This window comes from Pinus tabuliformis, chromosome 2_2, assembly GCF_031772625.1.
Source record: "Pinus tabuliformis cultivar Carrire ecotype Pingquan chromosome 2_2, CPIR1, whole genome shotgun sequence".
NCBI classification, from domain to species: Eukaryota; Viridiplantae; Streptophyta; class Pinopsida; order Pinales; family Pinaceae; genus Pinus; species Pinus tabuliformis.
In genome coordinates this window covers 617,085,138-617,103,870 of record NC_142300.1, presented here as the reverse complement: position 1 = coordinate 617,103,870, position 18,733 = coordinate 617,085,138, and positions in this window count along the sequence as shown.

The following is an 18,733-nucleotide window of genomic DNA, read 5'->3' as shown; positions in this document are numbered from 1 at the left end:
ACAAATGTTTGATATTCGGTAATGTAATGACGGAACTTGTTTAGTGCATGGACTATAGCTAAGAACTCTTTCTCGGTTACAGTGTAATTCAGCTCAGCTTTGGACAAGTTCTTACTAACGAAGTAAATGGCATATGGAAGCTTTTCCTCAATTTGTCCTAAAGCTGCCCCTATGGCTTTGTTTGAGGCATCAGTGTGGATGTGGAAAGGTAGGGCCCAGTTTGGACCTCTCAAGATTGGTGCTGACACCAACTTGTCCTTTAACTCATTCAAACTCTTCTGACAAGCGTCAGTCCACTTAAACTCCACATCTTTTGCCAACAAGCCAAACAATGGCGAGGCGAGCTTGCTGAAGTCCTTAATGAATCTCCTGTAGTATCCCGCTAATCCCAAAAAACTCCTAACATCCCTTACTTTTTGAGGAGGTGGAACCCTCTTGATGAGAGCAATTTTGTTAGGATCCACCTGCAATCCTTGGGAAGAAATGGTATGGCCTAACACTTTCCCTTCAGTCATTAAGAATTCACATTTCTCAGGGCTAAGGGACAAGTTCATCTCGATGCACTTGGTTAGGACCTTTCCCAAGTTGGACAATGCTTCCTGGAAGTTGGCCCCATAAGGGGTAAAGTCATCCATGTAGATTTCCACTGCATCATGGACCAACTCCGAGAAGATGCTCAAGACAACTCTCTGAAAAGTAGCAGGAGCATTGCATAGCCCAAAGGGAAGGACTCGGTAGGCAAAGGTACCCCAAGGACAAGTAAAGGTGGTCTTATCTTGGTCTTCCGGGCTGATTTGGATTTGATTGTACCCGCTGAACCCATCCAGGAAAGAGAAGAACTTCTTTCCTGCCAGTCCATCCAACACTTGATCTATGAAAGGTAGAGGGAAATGGTCTTTCTTGGTAGCTTTGTTCAGCTCCCGGTAATCTACATAGATCCTCCACTTCCCATTCTTCTTGGGAACCAACACTAGAGGGGACACCCATTCACTATCTGAGATGGGGTAGATGAATCCGGCATCTAACAGTTTTTGCAATTCTTCCTTGACAATGTCTTTAAGGGCTGGATTCATTCTCCTCTGCGGTTGCCTAACCAGTTTACAGTCCTCTTTGATGTATATATGATGAGTACAGACCGAGGGATGGACTCCTTTCATCTCCTTATAGCTCCAAGCAAAAACATCTAAGTGGCTGGCCAACAGGTTGCACAGCTCCTTTTCCTGAGAAGGAGATAGGGAGGAGCTGATTTTCAATGCTCTCTCAGGGCCGAACTCCACATTCTTAACTCTGGGAGTGACAGGGTTGGTTGTACAAAGATCCACTAAGGTGCTGGCTTGGGCATCCTCCACCAATTTTTCTAAAGGTAGTGCACTGGTAGGTGGGTTTTGGATCAAGTTCTCGATCAAATCATCCTCGGTTGGGGGATTTCTTCTATTGGTTTCTATGGTACATAGAGGTGCTGAATACACCTCGTCTTCTTCTCCTTCTTCCAACCAGAGTGGTAAGTCATGCTCTAAAGAGGGTTGGGCAGGAGGGTATAGGACAAGTTGCTTGGACATAGGACCATTTTTGATGGTCATATTTCCAGCACGACAACTGATATAGGCATCTGCAGTGGCTAACCAAGGCCTTCCCAAAATGAGGGGATATCCAGTAAGCTTTGCCTTTGGTTGCAGAACCAGGAAGTCTGCAGGATACTCCCAAGAGTCAATAGAGACCAAGACATCCTCCACAATTCCTTCGGGAGTCACAGTGGAGCGATCTGCTAATTGCAGTACTGTCGAGGTCTTCCTCAAGGGACCTTGAAGATTGAGCTTGCACATGGTATCCCTGGTCATTACATTATTGGCAGCCCCCAGATCAATCAGGGTGTGGGGTATGATGGTGCCATTGATGTGGACATCTACTACAGGACTTCCAGGATCTAAGTACTTTGGGCAGATGACTTGTCCTAGCATAAGGTCAGACAGTTGTCCTATGACATTGATAGTTGAAGCATCTTTCTTCCGTCTGCCTGGATGTTTGAAACACTTCTCCTTAACCAGCTTGTTATAGATTGGCACATCCTTGATGGCCTGGAGAAGGGGTATCTTCACACACAACTGCTTGAGCTCTCCCAGAATCTCATCTTCCTCCGGGTTGGGTTGTGTGGTGGCTGTAAGTCTCTCAGGAAAGGGTGGAATAGGCTTTAGTTCACTTTCCTGATGGTCTTCCTCCTCCTCTGGGGGAGGAGGTTGGCGATCTGGAAGAGTCTTTCCAGATCTAAGATTGATCTCCTGGATCTCCACAGCATAGGTAGGGCATGAGGTCTCCCCAGTATATACCTGCTGAGCCTGTCTATTGTTGGGGTTCGGGTTCGGTTGAGCAGGCATTTGAGGTTGCCTTGGAGGAGCAGGAGGTAATGGTTGTGGCTGAACTGGAGGTGGAGGCAGAATGGCGGGAGGATTGTTGTATTGAGGCCTCCACCCCGACTGAGGTGCGCTCCATTGAGGCTGCGACTGGGTATGTGAGTGATATGGATGAGAAGTAGGTTGAGTAGGGTACTGAGGTGGATAAGACCATGGATGAGGCATGGACCAGGAAGGATGAGCAGGGGGACCCCAGGAAGGCATGGGAGTCAAGTGGTTGGGGTTGTAATAAGCTTGAGATGCCCCTTGCATCCCCTGCTGATAAGGTCTAGATCCTTGAGGCCTCCTTTGGTTGATGAAGTAGAGAGGTTCAGTGGGGGCTTCCGTTCCTTGGTACATGGCTTTAAACCCAGGCAAGGTTGGACACTGATTTGTTGGGTGGTCCTCCTCACAAACGAAACACACTTCAACCGAATGCAATGGAACCTTTCCTCATAGTCCTCTAAAGATTCATCGTTGTAACTAAGTTGGAACCTTTCCTCATAGTCCTCTAAAGATTCATCGTTTCCCATGGTCATTCGAAAGATTTCCCCCTTTGTTTCCTTGGACCTACAATAATCCCGGTACTTGGTGTTGAAGGCTTGCTGCATCTGAGCCCATGTGGTGATACTATTCCCAGGCAAACCCATGAACCAGCGTAGTGCTGCATCCTTGAGAGTAGAAGGGAAAAGTTTTAGCTTTTGTTCATCCTCAGTATAGTCATAGTTTCTACAGAGGACAGCAAACTCAAATAGGAAGGTATCAGGATCCTCAGTGGTCATTCCATGGAAGTGAGGCAAAGAAAAGGGGCTAATGTTTTTCATTTTCATCTCACCATTGGTCTCTCGGATGGGGAAAGCTCATTCTATCCTCTCATCCTCTCTATTGTCAGCCATAGCTTTAGGTGGAGTGGTCTCTAACTCTTCTTCTTCTATAGGATTTCGGTATGTCTTGGGATGTTCACCTATAGTTTCCTCTGAATCACTGTCACCACCGAAGAGTGAAGGGTTACTAAGTGATGTGGTGGGGGTGTTTGGTAGGAATTTGCCTGATCTATCTCGGTTCCTACGAGGCATGAAATGGAAAAGAATTCTCTTTTTTGATTGCTTTTGTTTTTCTCTGTGCACCTGCAAAAATGAAACAGATTGATTGCAAAATTTGAAATTCTAATCTACACTTGCAGAATCGAAAGTCTAATCTATGAAAGCAGTAAATGCTAAGCTATGAAAGCAGGAAATACTAATCTATGAAAGCAGGAAATGCTAATCTATGAAAGCAGGAAATGCTAAGCTATGAAAGCAGGAAATACTAATCTATGAAAGCAGGAAATGCTAATCTATGAAAGCAGGAAATGCTAAGCTATGAAAGCAGGAAATGCTAAGCTACTTTTGCAGAAGGGAAATGAAATAAACTACTAAGCAGAAGTAAGAGTACGAAAGTAGAAGAAAAGCAACAATTACTAATACTCTGACGCTTCCCCAGCAACGGCGCCAAAAAGATGGTGAGCTCCAGTATTGTAGCAATAATGCTAAAACTCCTGGGGCTTCCTGTCTCTCATTTTATCAACCCGGTAGTTCGTACAAACTTGGAAGCGACGGTGCTGTATGCACAAGTACTAGCTCTTGTCGCAGCTGTCACTTGGTCAGCTGGCACAAGTCCGCTAGGGCTCAAGCCAACTTCTATAGGCTCACAGAAGAAGATTTATCAATGATGGACGAAAACTAACTCAGAGAAAACTACTCTACTTGGCGAAAATGATCTGAAAGCAAATCAAATCATGTAAACCTAGGAAACCCTAATTTAACTAGTCTAACCTCTATACTGCAAGGAATGTGAAGGAAACTTCTACCAATGCTGTTGTTACCTCTAATAAGTGGAAATGCATGGATCTAAGCTGTTTGCATCATGAAAGACATGTTTTTGTATTTTCCCTTTAAATGTGTGGAATGATTGTGATTGTGTGCTAATTAGGGTTTGGTTGTGCAGATGGGATGGAGAAGGAAGGAAAGCGTGGGACAGGTTGGGAAGGCTAGGGGAGGTCCCTAAGGATCCTTAGCATCCATCCACAGAGGTTCCTCGCATTCAGATGCTCAGCAACCGAGAGAGTGGCCTCCTACAGGATGGTTGTGGAGGATCCTACAGGATACTCTGTTTTCTACAGGATGTCTACAAATGGCTACAGGATGACCTACCGTGAGTGGTTGGAGTGATGGAGGAGTAATGGAATGGTAGGGGGAGATGTGCAAGGTGGGGATGAGGCTGGTGATGGATGTAGAAGTGAAGGAATGGGATAGGGAGTGAATGAAGGGAGTAGGTTGGAAGATGGAGGACTAGGTCAACAATGAGGGCTAGAGAATGGAGCTATGCGAGGAGTGAAAGTCTTTGGAGAGATAGCAGAGCGGAGTGAAGGTCGAGAAGATGTGTGTGCATGTGTGATCAAGGTGGAGGAGAAGGTAATGGGCTGAGAGGGAGAAGTGTAAATGTAACAAATGCTTATGACTGTTATCAAACCGAAAGTGCATCAACCTAACTACCTGTGCTCATAATTCAATGATCAACAATCAAAAACGCGAAGGAGAATGTGCATGAAGCTGTGGTAAAGGAGTGCAGTGCATGAGTGGATGACAAGGAAGCATCTAACGTAACAGTGACTGTATTGCAGCAATCATCAAGTGAAGAAATGCGTGTTCTTGGTGGCTAGCTATGGGTTGCACCCCAATCTTCAAGAAAGATGGCAGTGAGTCCTAACAGCCTTTTTGTTGGAGCTCCAATGGACTCTATCTATCCTCTGCTACACTAAACGACTGTAAACAAACTCACCATAAGCAAATCCTATCTACTCATGAAAAAGACCAACTCAACAACCTGTAATTCGAATTGCATGTACAAATGAAAAGCTAAAAGTGCTGGAAATGAAATGGGAACAACACTACAGCAGAGGGGATCTATGGCTCTCAGGTTGGGCCCTAACCTGAGAGCTATAGTCTTCTTAAGAAACTCAGAACTAGATCACAAAATGTCTTCTTTATTCATAATCTGATATCATGCCAAATTGGCTTACAAAAGAGAACGAAACTTGAGTTGTGCTCCAAAATTACAATAGTAACACGAGAGTTTCAACAACCTAACCAAGGCTAAGGCCTCTATACTTATACAAAACGATGCTCCAACAAGTATCCATGATTCTAGGAGCTCGGCTGTTCAATCTATAGTTTAACAGCTGATCCTGTAGGATGATCATAAATGTTGTTTCCTGTAGAGCAGTTTTGAACTGCTGTTCCTGTAGAACAGCTGGCCGTGTATTAAGCTTGGAGGGAGGATGGAGTGGGGCTCGGAGTTCTTGGTGAGGATCCCGAGGAATGTCCCCCAAGACCGTGGACAACCTCTCCTTACGTCAGCAATTCCAACTCGTTGTCTCCTTGCCACCTTTTCGTTGTCTTTTGCTCCCTTTTAATGCCAAAACCTGGAATCACAATGCATTAGCTACGTAGATAAAGTGCCTATCCTTTCTCCTACAAACAACATGAATAAACTAAGAAGTGTATGCATAAACAATAAAAATGAATGGTTTGAGCAAGCAAAATAGGCCAAAATGAGCCCAAATTGTACCAAAATTGGGGCTCATCAGAAGGTGTGTACTATTATGAAATGTTTGCACCAGTTTCCCAATATACCACCATCCATTTGATCATCACCCTTTTTTCCTCTCAAGGATGAAATTTACATCAAACGGATGTCAAGAGCAGCTTCTTTCATGGCTCACTTAAGGAGGAAGTCTAAGTGGAGAAACCTGTGGGGTTCGAAGTTCAAGATCGAGAGACACATGTATGCAGATTGAAGAAATCCATTTCTCGGTTGGAGAAAGCTCCCCAGGTTTTGTATGAGAGGATCGACAACTATCTGATGAAGCTGGATTTTACAAGAAGTGAAGTTGCTCTGAACCTTTACTTCAAGGTTGAAAATGATAGACCTCTTATCTTGCTACTTTATGTGGATGATCTCTTTCTGACAGGTGTAGACCCTATCATTCATCAATGCAAGAGGGAGTTGGCTTCCGAATTCAAGATGAAAGACCTAGAATTGATGCATTACTTCCTAGGCTTGGAGGTCTGGCAAAAGTCAGGTGAGATTTTCCGTTCTCAAGGAAAATACGTTGTGAAGCTACTTGAAATATCTGGAATGGTGGATTGTAAGTCTATGACTACTCTGATGGAACTCAACTTCAAGAAGCTATGCGGAAGTACTGATGGGCCCAATTTGGGAAATCCTTATGAGTATCGTCAATTCGTGGGAGGCATGATGTTCTTGATGAACTCTCGTCTAGACATATGCTTTGTAGTGAATACATTGAGTCAATTTATGGTCGAGCCTCATCACATACCTTAGATTGTTGCCAAGAATATCTTGAGATATCTCTGGGGCACAATTACATATGGATTGAGATACATTATCTAGAATTTGAGGCTCCATGATTATTCTGATGATGACTGGGTTGGTAGTGTGGTGGATTGTAATATCACATCTCGATGTTGCTTCTCACTAGGTTCTGCTTCGATATCCTGGATGAGCAGGAACCAGAAATAGGTTGCTTTGAGCACCGCTAAGGCAGAATACATTGTTGCAATTCTAGCCTCCTGTGAAGCTATTTGGTTGAGGAAGCTCTTGACTAAGTTGTTTGGGCATGTGTTGGATGTCACCATGATCTACTGCGACAAGCAACGTGGGATTCGTATTTCTGAGAATCCCATGTTCCATGACTTCTGCAAGCATATTGATATCAGGTACCACTTTTTCCAGGATATGGTACAACGAGGAGAAATAAGGCTCCATCACATTGCGACTGATGAACAGATCACAGATATTCTTACAAAACCCCTAGGGAAGGTCAAATTCTAAACCTTCCATGAATGACTTGGAGTAGTGGAAATACCCTCTTATGAGGGTTCCATTTGAGTTGGATATTGAGCTTTGGGAGCTTTGGGAGGTTTGGGGTACTTCTTGGAGCTATGAGCGACCATAGGGTGAGTGGTTCACCTTCCCCTAGAGGTGCGTTGTGTACAAGGTGAGTAGTTCACCTTCCCGTATGATACCCCATGATGGTTGATATATGCATAGGATGAGTGGTTCACCTTCTCCGATGGCATATGAGTGGGATGATTGGTTCACCATCTCTTGTCCATACATTCTACCCATGTAGTCCAGGACTCATGGGACTCAGGTCAGTGGAGAGTGACTCACTCTCGATCGTTTCTTCTTCATTATTTCTTCATGGTTCAATAGAGCAGAATAGAGTAGGGATGACATAGATGGTACATATTGACAGATGGTTTGACCAGTATATTTCTCCCTGGTTGAGAGGGAGTGTTAAAGTTGGAAACTAGGGCTAAAATGGCTCTCTCCCGGTGCGGCACCAGCCTCCTATATGTATGCATACATGCATGCCCGAGGCAATATCAGGGAAATTCCCTCAAGCTTATAGATAGCTGGCTGGACTAGTGTGAAAACATAATGATTTCGTTATCAGTTACGAATCAAGAACCGCAACTAGCCTTTCGAGGACTAATGCTGCCCTGACCAATCCTATTCCATATCATGAGTTGAGCGTGTAAGCTCATATGAAAGTAACTAGATAGAGTAGGCTTTAGGGTCAGATCCCCAGTCCAGCCACCCTTAACCAGATAGATCCGGATGGAAATAGAAAGTGCCAGTGCCAGCGATCATTCTCTCTATGAGAGAGAGAAACCGACCGTCAAGAAGAAAGCTCCACCTTGGATAGCTCATGTGATGGAGATGATATTTTTATTGGATTCCTCTTTCTAAGAGGTGCAATATTGATCTAAATATCATCTCATTCTGACAAGAAGAAATGGAATTATGAATTTATTTCTCCTATGGAAAAATTGTCAAGGTCAGCTCCAATCAAATGTAGGCTCATGAAGCCCAACAGATATGTCTCCTCACCCTCAACGTTGTGTATAAATAGGAGAGGCCTTTTCCTCATTTGGACACCATCACTCAACCATATTTCTCTCTCCTCTCCTCATTGGTTCGTAGAACAAAGGAGCATCTCTTCTTCTTCTCACATTGACTTGGATTGACCAAAAATTACAGGCAAAAAATTGCATCTGTTTTGGGCTGTTTGCGGGGACATTGACTAGCGTTGACCAAGGGTCAAATCACCTCCTTTGACTGCGATTTTCGGGTAGATAATCCAATCTTTTGAGGTTGCATCTCCTAGAATGAAAACTGAAAATTTTGGAGCAGGTTGACCTGCATTGGCCGCAGGACCTTTGACCGCGATATTGACCTTTGCGTTGACCGAGTTGGACTGGGTTTTTCATGACTGTCTTGGATGGATTATGTTTGTCCTTGGAGGCCAAGTTGACTAGGTTTGACCAAGCTCATTTGGAGGATATTTTTCCATTGGTTTGACCAACGTTGACTTTTTGGTTAGGGCATCTTGTTGACTGTTGTTTGGTTGGACTATTTTAACAGTGATTGGGAAAGTAAATTTTGCAAGATGTACTCTCTCTCTCTATGATGAACTTTTGAAGAATAATAAGAATATTTGATCAAAGTGTTTTCCCCACATTGGGGTTTTTGCCTGGCATCCGCCAAATATTGTGTCCTCTTGTCTTGGCTTGTCTTTTGCTTATTGTTTATGTTCTATCTGCATTTACTATCAATGTTAATGTGATTGCTAATATGGAAATTGATATTGGGCTTATGAGAAAAATTGAGGTAAATTTCTCTAAAGCATAGAACATACCAATGTTATATAAAATTAACATAAGAAAAATCCACTTGAAGAATCTAATTCACATAATACCCTAATTTTCTCGACATGGTATCAAAGCTTGTTTCTTTTGCATAAGGGTAGTAACAAGGTCACTAAGGCCTCAAGGAAAGGAGAGGAATATAAGTCTCTTATGGCCAAGATTCTAGAAGATACAAAATAAAATTCTAGGCACTCTAATAAGCCCCAGTTGTAGTAATTAGACCACAAAACTTTGATTAGACAACTAAAAAGCATTAAAGAAGATAGGAGCCTTGTTTTTGGAGATTTAAAGGTTAGTTCTAGAATTCTAATGAAATAAGAAAATATCCTAAAGCCTGTAAAGGTCATCAAAGAAAAATATGAACTATGTGTTATCACAGTGATCTAAATTCTCAGAATTGTAGGTGACCGAGTTAATATTTGGGGTTTCTCAAGGAACAATCCTTACAAGAGACCAAGCAATATTGTTACATTAATATTGATAAAATGCATACCTATATAGTGGTATAGGAACCTTGAATTCATGACATTTCTGCAACATGAAATAAAAATTTAAGCAGTCACCAAAGGGTCAAAAATTCTGAGCTTAAGTATCATTAAATACCAAGACATATTCCTCATAAAGTTCTAAATTATATCTACCATATTCTCAAAGAAGACAAAGTAATGAGCATTTTTAGGAGCCATCCTATAGTACTATTTGGAAGACTAGAATAAGTGACATCAATCGTTGTGGAGAAAGACCACCTTGTGAGCACAAGTGTATTAGAAGTTTGCAATAACAGGAACTAAGATTTCCCACCTCATTTTTATGCATGAAGGGTACCAAGATCTAAGGATCATTAGGCCTATCATCAAGCTACATTCACCTTAGAAGACAATAATTTGAAGTGTGTAAGTTCTATTCATAGTTACAATGTCAATACTGGCATATATATACATAGTTCAAGCTATACAAGTCAGTGAGCTGACCTACAATGAAAGAAGAAAAAAGTTACAAGTATCCCTCTTGAAGAAAATCTTTAAGTAACAATCTCTACTAAAATGTTTAAGAGTAGCAGCATCAAAAGAATCCTTGGTGAAAGGAGTTAATATCTTGAGACCTGTACACCACAAATCCAAACAAGAAGGATGTCTACAATTAGTAATTTTTGCATGACATTAATGAAAGTCACAGTACTCCTTGAAGGAAGTTTCTATGATCATGAGTAGGCCTTATAGCAGTCTCCATGATCATAAAGGATAAAGGTATAGATTCATGAGGTATGTATAAGTTTTTTATTAAAATTCTAACATTAGATGTTGTGTTGGTTATTTGATTCTAGGGTTTATAGTTGTCTATATAGGATTGTAAATAATACATGTGAAACTCTAACTATATAACATTGAAACCCTAACCCTTGGCCTCTAGGGTTTGTGAGCTAACGAGGGTATATTTCAAGTATGATTAGCTGGAAATAATAAGTTATTGTTGGAGAGGCAAATCCCCTCTACGGATAGAGGCGATCCCTACTAGCCCAGAATGGGTCTACCAACAATCAGTCAATGCTACTATGCAAGTTCCTAATTGCAATTAAAAGGTAGGCAAAGAACACCTACTTGGATTCCAGCGCTGTTGTTTGATGAAGAGATGCCACCTTCGCTCCTTCGCTCTGGCTGGTCACGATCCTCCGCGATCTCTGCGAATAGATACCTGCACACACGAAGAGGAAACAAACACAAGCGTGAAATCTAATAAAAGCAACTATACATCAGTCAGAAAGGATGTAATTCACATTAACCATTGCATAGACAAATGAGAATGGAACAATAATAGTAGTCATCTATTATTAATCAAGCAGAGAAGAGTACAACCAAATGTTCTGACGTCTGTATCCTTCTCAGGAGGGGCCAGTCAGCAAGTGTCTCAAGCATTCACCTTTGGAAATGATTCTCCCAAGACAAGAAACTCTCTCTCTCACACAGGCAACACAACACAACCTTCCCTAAGCAATCAAGCACTTCCACACTTATCACACCAACTACCTATAGTAGCAGCAATCTGAGCACTATGAGCTCCACACAATCCAAGCTATTCCAAACTAGCTGCTCATGGTAATGGTAGAGGTATATATAGGAGAAGGAGTCTCCTTGAATGGTGGAAGGATGAGCTTATCTCCAAGGGAAGTAGTTGCAAAGGGTCGAACAGACATGCCATAGAAGGGAGGCGATACTCACAAAGCCAACAACCAGGTCTGGAGTTATCTGGAAGGCTGGCTGTTGGAACAAATTCGCCCAAACTGGATCAGCGCAGGTGCATAACTGGTCTGGCGCGCTGACGTCGCAAAGACATAATGGAAAGGGCCATGTCAGCGCGGGTAAATATAAACAGAGGCTGCGCTGGTCATGAAATTCGATCAGTGCGGGAAAGTCGTGTGCTTCCGCGCTGGCAGCGCACGCGGTCTGTTATGAAGCGCCAGCCATCGTGGATATGTTAGAAACAGACGCGCTGATGAGGAAAACTTTGGAAAAGTGGGTTTTTTGGCCAGTTCAAAAGGCATGAACTTGATTATTGTGAATTCCTGACACACTAGGGTGACTGACAAGGAGACAGTTACAAATTACTGTGTAACAGATGCCCCCTAAAGCATGAAGACCGAGAGAGTGGGAGGGGTGAAATGCTTTACAAAACTCGTCGAACTGGAACACCACCAGGAAGGACCGAATATCTCTGATAATCAAGTACATGCAGTCTAGGCATGGGCGCAGCCATCCGAAAGACATGCGAAAAGGTCTGTGGAATGGACGCAACCACCCAGCTAAAGAGACCAGAATAATGATAAGGTATGGTCGCAGCCATCCATGAAGACTCAGGTATGGGCGCAGCCATCCATCAATGAGTCATGTAATGATCATCCACAAAATCGCAACCTGGACCATAACAGACAGAGATCCAGGGTCTTGCGCTCCGTCCCGACCCGAACAAAGTACAAGTCCAAGCATGTGAATACATGAGCTGAAGTCGAACATGCATGGACATCGTTTAATTACCAATCAATGATGAGAACTGTTAACAGACGCGAGAGGTACCACCAATAATGACAATGGTCCTCAAGGTACTATAGGCACAATCTGCAGCGTGTGAATCAATGAGCTGGTGTCGAACACCCGCAGAATCATTCGATCGGAGGCCAATGATGAAAACCTCGCGTCGAACACGAAGAACCTGCCATTGAGGCATGCAGGCCCTAAGGCACCTGAAGGGAGTCTCTAAGTCACCTTCCCGGATAATGAGCTGAAGTCGACAGGAAGTGACCTTAATCGAAGGTGGGCCATAATGTTTCCCACATCATCGACACGAGACAGAGGTAAAATGATTTGTGTGAGATAGCAGATGAGGTTGTTTTATTGCAGAGGTCAACTTCTCTTGAACATATCGGTGGCACGACAGTGGATTTGGCAGTATTTGACATCAAATGAGCAGAGGGTATAATGACGATGGCAATGAGCAAATGAGAGGTAAAACAGGATAACCCGTACCCACGGAGGTCAGTTGTGAAACAAAATGATAAATTCCCACCCGACACAAATGCAGACCAGTGCCATGTTCAAGAGCGACATACTGCCGACGCGACAATTGCAGTTTCATTTTCCCCACCATTTCTGGCAGGTACCCCGGTTATTTTTGGATGACAAGCTTGACGAGGATAGCATATGCTTGAAGAGTGTCATTTCGACGATGCCCAATGTCATCAAGTGTTTAACGAGCCTGACAAAGGAAAAACTCGGCGTCTTTTCTTGTTTAGAGAGTCTGAAAAGACAGCGGAAAATGAAACTCCAGGGGGGTCCTTTTTCGTAAAGTTGTGTCTCTCGAGCCCGAAAAAGTATAAAAGAATGCTCAAAAGTACCGCCCGACCATTAAGATCGAGGAGTACTTTTCGTAAATAGTGCCTTCGACCCGAAAAAGTAAAAAAGCGGTCGGAAACATGTCGCTTTAGAGCCAATAACGAGTGCGAAACGACCAACACCCGACAATCTTTTTAAGTTACACGGTCGGAAAAAGAGCTTAAAACGACCGCCTCTCATTCCCTTTAACGAGCCAAGAGGAATCTCGGCAATCTTTTCTTGATTTATGTTGGAAAAGAGCTCAAAGACGACATTTTTTGGGACCAAGTATACGAAAGACTACTTACGACCACGCCGGTTACCTGAACCTGCACAAGAACACCACCCGCATAAATCCGTTCGATATGCATAAAAACATAGTAAAACATGCATAAAGGCATAATTAAGCGACATTAGAGCCAAATCCATGGTAAAAATACGACCAAAACCCACATTGATAAGAAATTATAGCAAATTATGAGTTTTTTACCATAAATAGGGGGGTAAAAGTCATTTTTACCATTGTTACCATTTTGGATCGTGAAGAACGTTGAGGAGCTGCAAAGTTGACGGAGCGATTTCCAGCCCGTGCGGACACCATTCATCCGGCAGCTTCTTCCAGGTAGGTTCTCCTCTCTTTGCCTTGCATTTTGATTCCTTTTGGTAGCAATTTAACGGTGGAATTTGGCCATTTGGCCAAATTCTTTGAGCGTTGGTGCGCTCTCGGTCAGCGCGGATTTCCCGCTCGGGACCGCGCTGATCGATTTAAAATTACACGTACCACCTTTTGGGTCAGCGCGGAAAACACGTGTGCTTCCACGCTGACCCAATGAAAAAACACAGAGGCGCCATTTTCAGCGCGACTGTTTTAAAAACAGTCGCGCTGGCGCGGAAAACTTTGATTTTTAATAAAATGAACGTACAAACAGCATTCTAATGTTTCTTCATGGTTTTGCAGGGCAAAATGGCTTTCGTGTGGCAAGAGAGAGCTCACGATGACGAGGATATAGCGGCTTATGCACTTCCCGAATGCCGAAATGCAATGCGGGCATGCGGTTTCCTGAAATTCTTCCTGACTCCGCGCCTGAGGGCGCAACCTGACTTACTGGAGTTCCTAATCAGAGCTTGGAACCCCGTAGATGGGAAATTCAGAATCCGTGGTGAGGATATCGAGTTTGACTCCACGGACATTTATTTTTTGACTGGATTGTCACGCCGTGGTCAGATGCCTATTCTGGAGGGGCAGCGACCCAGCGATGAGACACTGGACCAGCTGATGGCTCGAGTATGCCCAGGAGCCGCGAAAACACGGAGCGGGAAGGTTGGTATCCCGACAGTGCGAGACATGCCTCTTCGCACTATACTCTTCATAGTGACATGAGCAGCGAGTTCTCTGGCCCATCATGAGGCCTCGAAGAACCAATTACTGCTAGCTTTGGAGTGCCTACAGCCCACTATTTTCAACTGCGCGACAGCTGTGACTAACAACATGAAGAGGCAACTAAACAACTGTCGTCGCAGAGAGACGAAGCAGTTTTTATATGGGTCACTTCTTCTTCCGCTCATGCTGGAGTGGGTGCGAGCTTTACAGTTACAGACCATGGTCGTGGATCCACCTAGAGGTCCGCGGGAGACGAGGGCCAGCCGATGGTCCCGTGTCATGCCACGTGGAGGTGGAGGCCGCCTGGTATCTAGGGGAGTGTATTTCAGAGAGTGGCTGGACCGCCAGGTTGTCATTATGGAGGACTGGCCATATGTTGGCATGGACTTCCGCAACGATCCTGACATGCCACTGCCTGCAGGAGAGCATTGGGACAACGGAGGTATGATACTTGATCTTTTTTCAATATTTTTTAATGTTTTTGATTTTTCATGTACATGTCTTAATAAATGTCATTGTATGCAGATGTGGGACCCGTGAGACCCATTGGCCTAGCCCCAACGGCACGGAGGGAGGGGCAAGGAGCTGGAGCCCTGGCCTTGGTTCCTCCAAGAGTGGATACGTCGGAGACGGTGGCTCGCAACCTTGAGGGTTTGCTGGAGGGAGTGTCGGATTACCAGGGGGTCGAGGAGGTCCCTATAGAGCATCAGATCCACATAGTGGGGGTGGCACCCAGGATGCACCGCCTTTTGAGGCGGGTGGCACGAGCAGTTGTATGCTACAGAGAGCATAACCCAGCACAGTAGTCGCCTAGGTTTACTTCCACTGATGTTTTTAGAGACATATGTCTCGGATGTACTGAGGACAGTGATTCCATTTTTGACATATACACTTATTTTTGAGTGCCTTAGTGCGCCACACGATATATATATATATATATATATATATATATATATATATATATACCGATTTTTGGATGGATCTTGTTACATATGATGATGTTTTGTTTATGCTATGCAAATGTTCAGTACAAATGTAATCTTATGTATGAATTGCACAACACATGACCCATGTATTTTAATTTTTTAAATGCAAGCTTAAAAGCACACACGGCACGCATGCAAACTATGCTTGGGAAATATTTTATTTACATATGCTTTACTCTATTATGCTTTCTATGTTTTCTTGTATGATGTTTATCTATTTCGCAAATGTCTGTCTAACACATGATTTGCCAATGCATCAGTCAACGTGTTTAATCGTCTTGGAATATGTTGATATGTGATATAGTCAAAATTCCTTTCTAACAATCTGACACGTAGATACAACCTTAGGATACGTTGGTCTCTGATGGAATATCGCCCATTGAGTTGATGAACGACAAGCTGGGAGTCGAGGTTTACCATCATTGCACGAATGCCGAGATCAACTGCTTCGGCTAGTAGCTCAATTACGGCACTGTATTCGGCAACATTATTAGTGGTACGACCGAGGCAGACTCCTTGAAGATCTAGCAACTCTCCGTGAGGATCGTAGATTGCCCACGCTGCAGAGGACAAATCGCAAGTACTACGGCAGGCGCCATCAGCGAAACCAACATAAGGTGCACTAGACATCTGCACAAGAAGGAGAAAACACAATAAGAGGCAAACACGCCTTCACACCAAAGAAAAACATGAAATCATGCACACAAAACACACTAAACACGCGTATGTACAAACTGAGTGCACGAAGTCATGCATAATATTTCTTCAAATAAAGCCCGTTGCGGGGCTTGTCAAGAGGATTTCCTTCGTAATCAATCAACTCATATGCGCCCTTTTGTAAAACTCTCTTCACGATATAGGGACCTAGCCACATGGATTCGAGTTTTCCTGCCCCCAGCTTATCTTTAGCTTGATCATAGAGCAGTACTAGATCTCCCTCAACGAAGGAACGAGGATGAATGTTCTGGTCAAAGTGAGCCTTGACTCTCTTCTTTTGCGCTTCGATAGCCAGAGAAGCTAAACGACGAGTCTCGTCTAACCGTTCTAGGTAAAGAAGTCGTTCCTCCACCGGAGTGGTGTTGGGAAGCAACTCGACAGCTAATTTCAACGAAGGAATCTCACACTCGATGGGAAGGGTGGCCTCCAGTCCGTAAACCAACTGAAACGGAGTGAAACCGGTGGCATCCTTCACAGAAGTCCGGTAGGCCCACAAGGCTGGGAACAACATCAGATGCCAATTAGACTTGTGCGTATTGACGGTGCATTAAAGCATAGTGATCAAAACTTTGTTCACGGCCTCGACTTGACCGTTGGATTGTGGATAGTACAGTGTCGAACTATCTTGACGCAAGCCTAGTTGGGTCGTTAGTTCCGTCATCATGTGATTACAGAAATTCTTTCCGTGATCCATGACGATAGCCTGAGGGACTTCGAAACGAGTAATGACATGATTAAATAAAAACTGCGCCGCCGTGTAACCGTCTTCGTTCAATGTAGGCATCGCTTGGGCCCACTTGGTGAAATAATCCACGACAACGATGATGTACCCATGCCCCCCAGCCGAACGAGGGTTACAGGACGTATAATCGATGCCCCATTTTGCAAATGGACCTACGGTGACAACAGGTTGAAGTGGTGCAGGAGGAGCACGCATTTTCCGGTGGTATACTTGGCATTCATGGCATGCGCGAATGGCAAGAATGCAATATTTGAAGATAGAAGGCCAAAAGTAACCAGCACGGAGAATTTTTTGGGTGGTAGCATATCCGGACATGTGACCGCCACAAGCACCAGAGTGGCAGTCATTCAACACCCGCTCAGCTTCCTCGAGAGTCAAACATCGGCGGAGAATAGAATCAACGCCGAGGCGGTACAGGGTATCGCCCAAAATGCGATAGGGTTGAGATTGGTGACGAATTCGTCGTCGAGCATCTTTCGATACATTTGGACGGAAGGAAGACGTCTGCAAATATACGATAATGTCCCCGTACCACGGGTCGAGGGTGCTGATGAGAAACAATGTTTCATCCGAGATATGCTCCTCCGAACGAGATGGTGCAGAGTGAGATGGTAAGGAACAGAGCAGTTCAGCAAAGACCAGAGATTTCTTAGACTTGGCTGCAGTGAATTCCAAGTCGAACTCTTGGAGGATTACAATCCACTTCGAGTATTTGCCCCCCAGCAGTTGACGCGACAAAATGTAGATCATGGGGTTGCAGTCAGAGATCACGGTCGTTGTGCGCAACAGGATATAATGCCGGAATCGTTGGACGGCGCAGACAACTGCCAATGCCAACTTCTCGACATATGCGTAGCGAGTTTCCGTATCCAGAAGGTTGCGACTAAGATAATAGATAACGTGCTCGGTGTCGGCATCATCATCCTGCACAAGAACCATGACGATGGTGGTGTCAGCGGCAGCTAGATAGAGAGTGTAATCACGGTGGTAGTTCGGAGGTCTTAAGAGCGGAGCTGAGACAAGAAGGTCTTTAAGGCGCTCGAAAGATTCTTGGGCGATAGCATCCCAACGAAAGGGTGTGTCTCGCTTTAATAACCGTGTGAAACCCTTAGCCACCTCGGCATAATTCGGAATGAATCGTCTGAGAAAATTAGCTTTACCCTGCAAGCTCTGCAATTGCTGCAAAGAGGCAGGGGGAGGAAGATTCAAAATGGCCTTGACTTTGAGGGGATCCAGACGGATGCCTTCCCGGGAGACGATGAACCCGAGTAGTCGGCCAGATTCTACGCAGAAGACACACTTATGCGGATTGAGTCGAATACGGTAGTGTCGACAGCAGAGAAAAATTTCGCGTAGATGAGATGGATGGTCCTGACGCTTAGCTGAATGAGCTGGGAGGTCATCCAGGTAAGGCTGTACGATGTGTCGAATATCATGAAAAGCATATGACATCGCACGCTGGAAGGTGGCACCGGCATTTTTGAGACCGAAAGGAAGCTTCTTATAAGCGAAGGTGCCCCAAGGACAAATGAAAGCTGTCTTATGCTGGTCTGCAGGGGCTATGTTGATCTGGTTATAACCAGAGAAGCCGTCCATAAACGAATAAATCTCACTTCCTGTGTAGTCATCAATAAGCTGATCAATGAAAGGCGTAGGAAAGTTATCTTTTGGACAGGCACGATTGATATCGCGGTAGTCAACACAGACCCAGATAGTGCCCTGCTTTTTATTCACAGGGACTATATTGGACACCCACTCCGTGAGGGGGATGGCATAGATGAAACCAGCTCGAAGAAGCTTTTCGACTTCGGCCTTGATGGCTGTAGCCTTTCGAGGGTGCACTGGACGTAAGCGCTGATGAACAGGCTTAGCATCTGG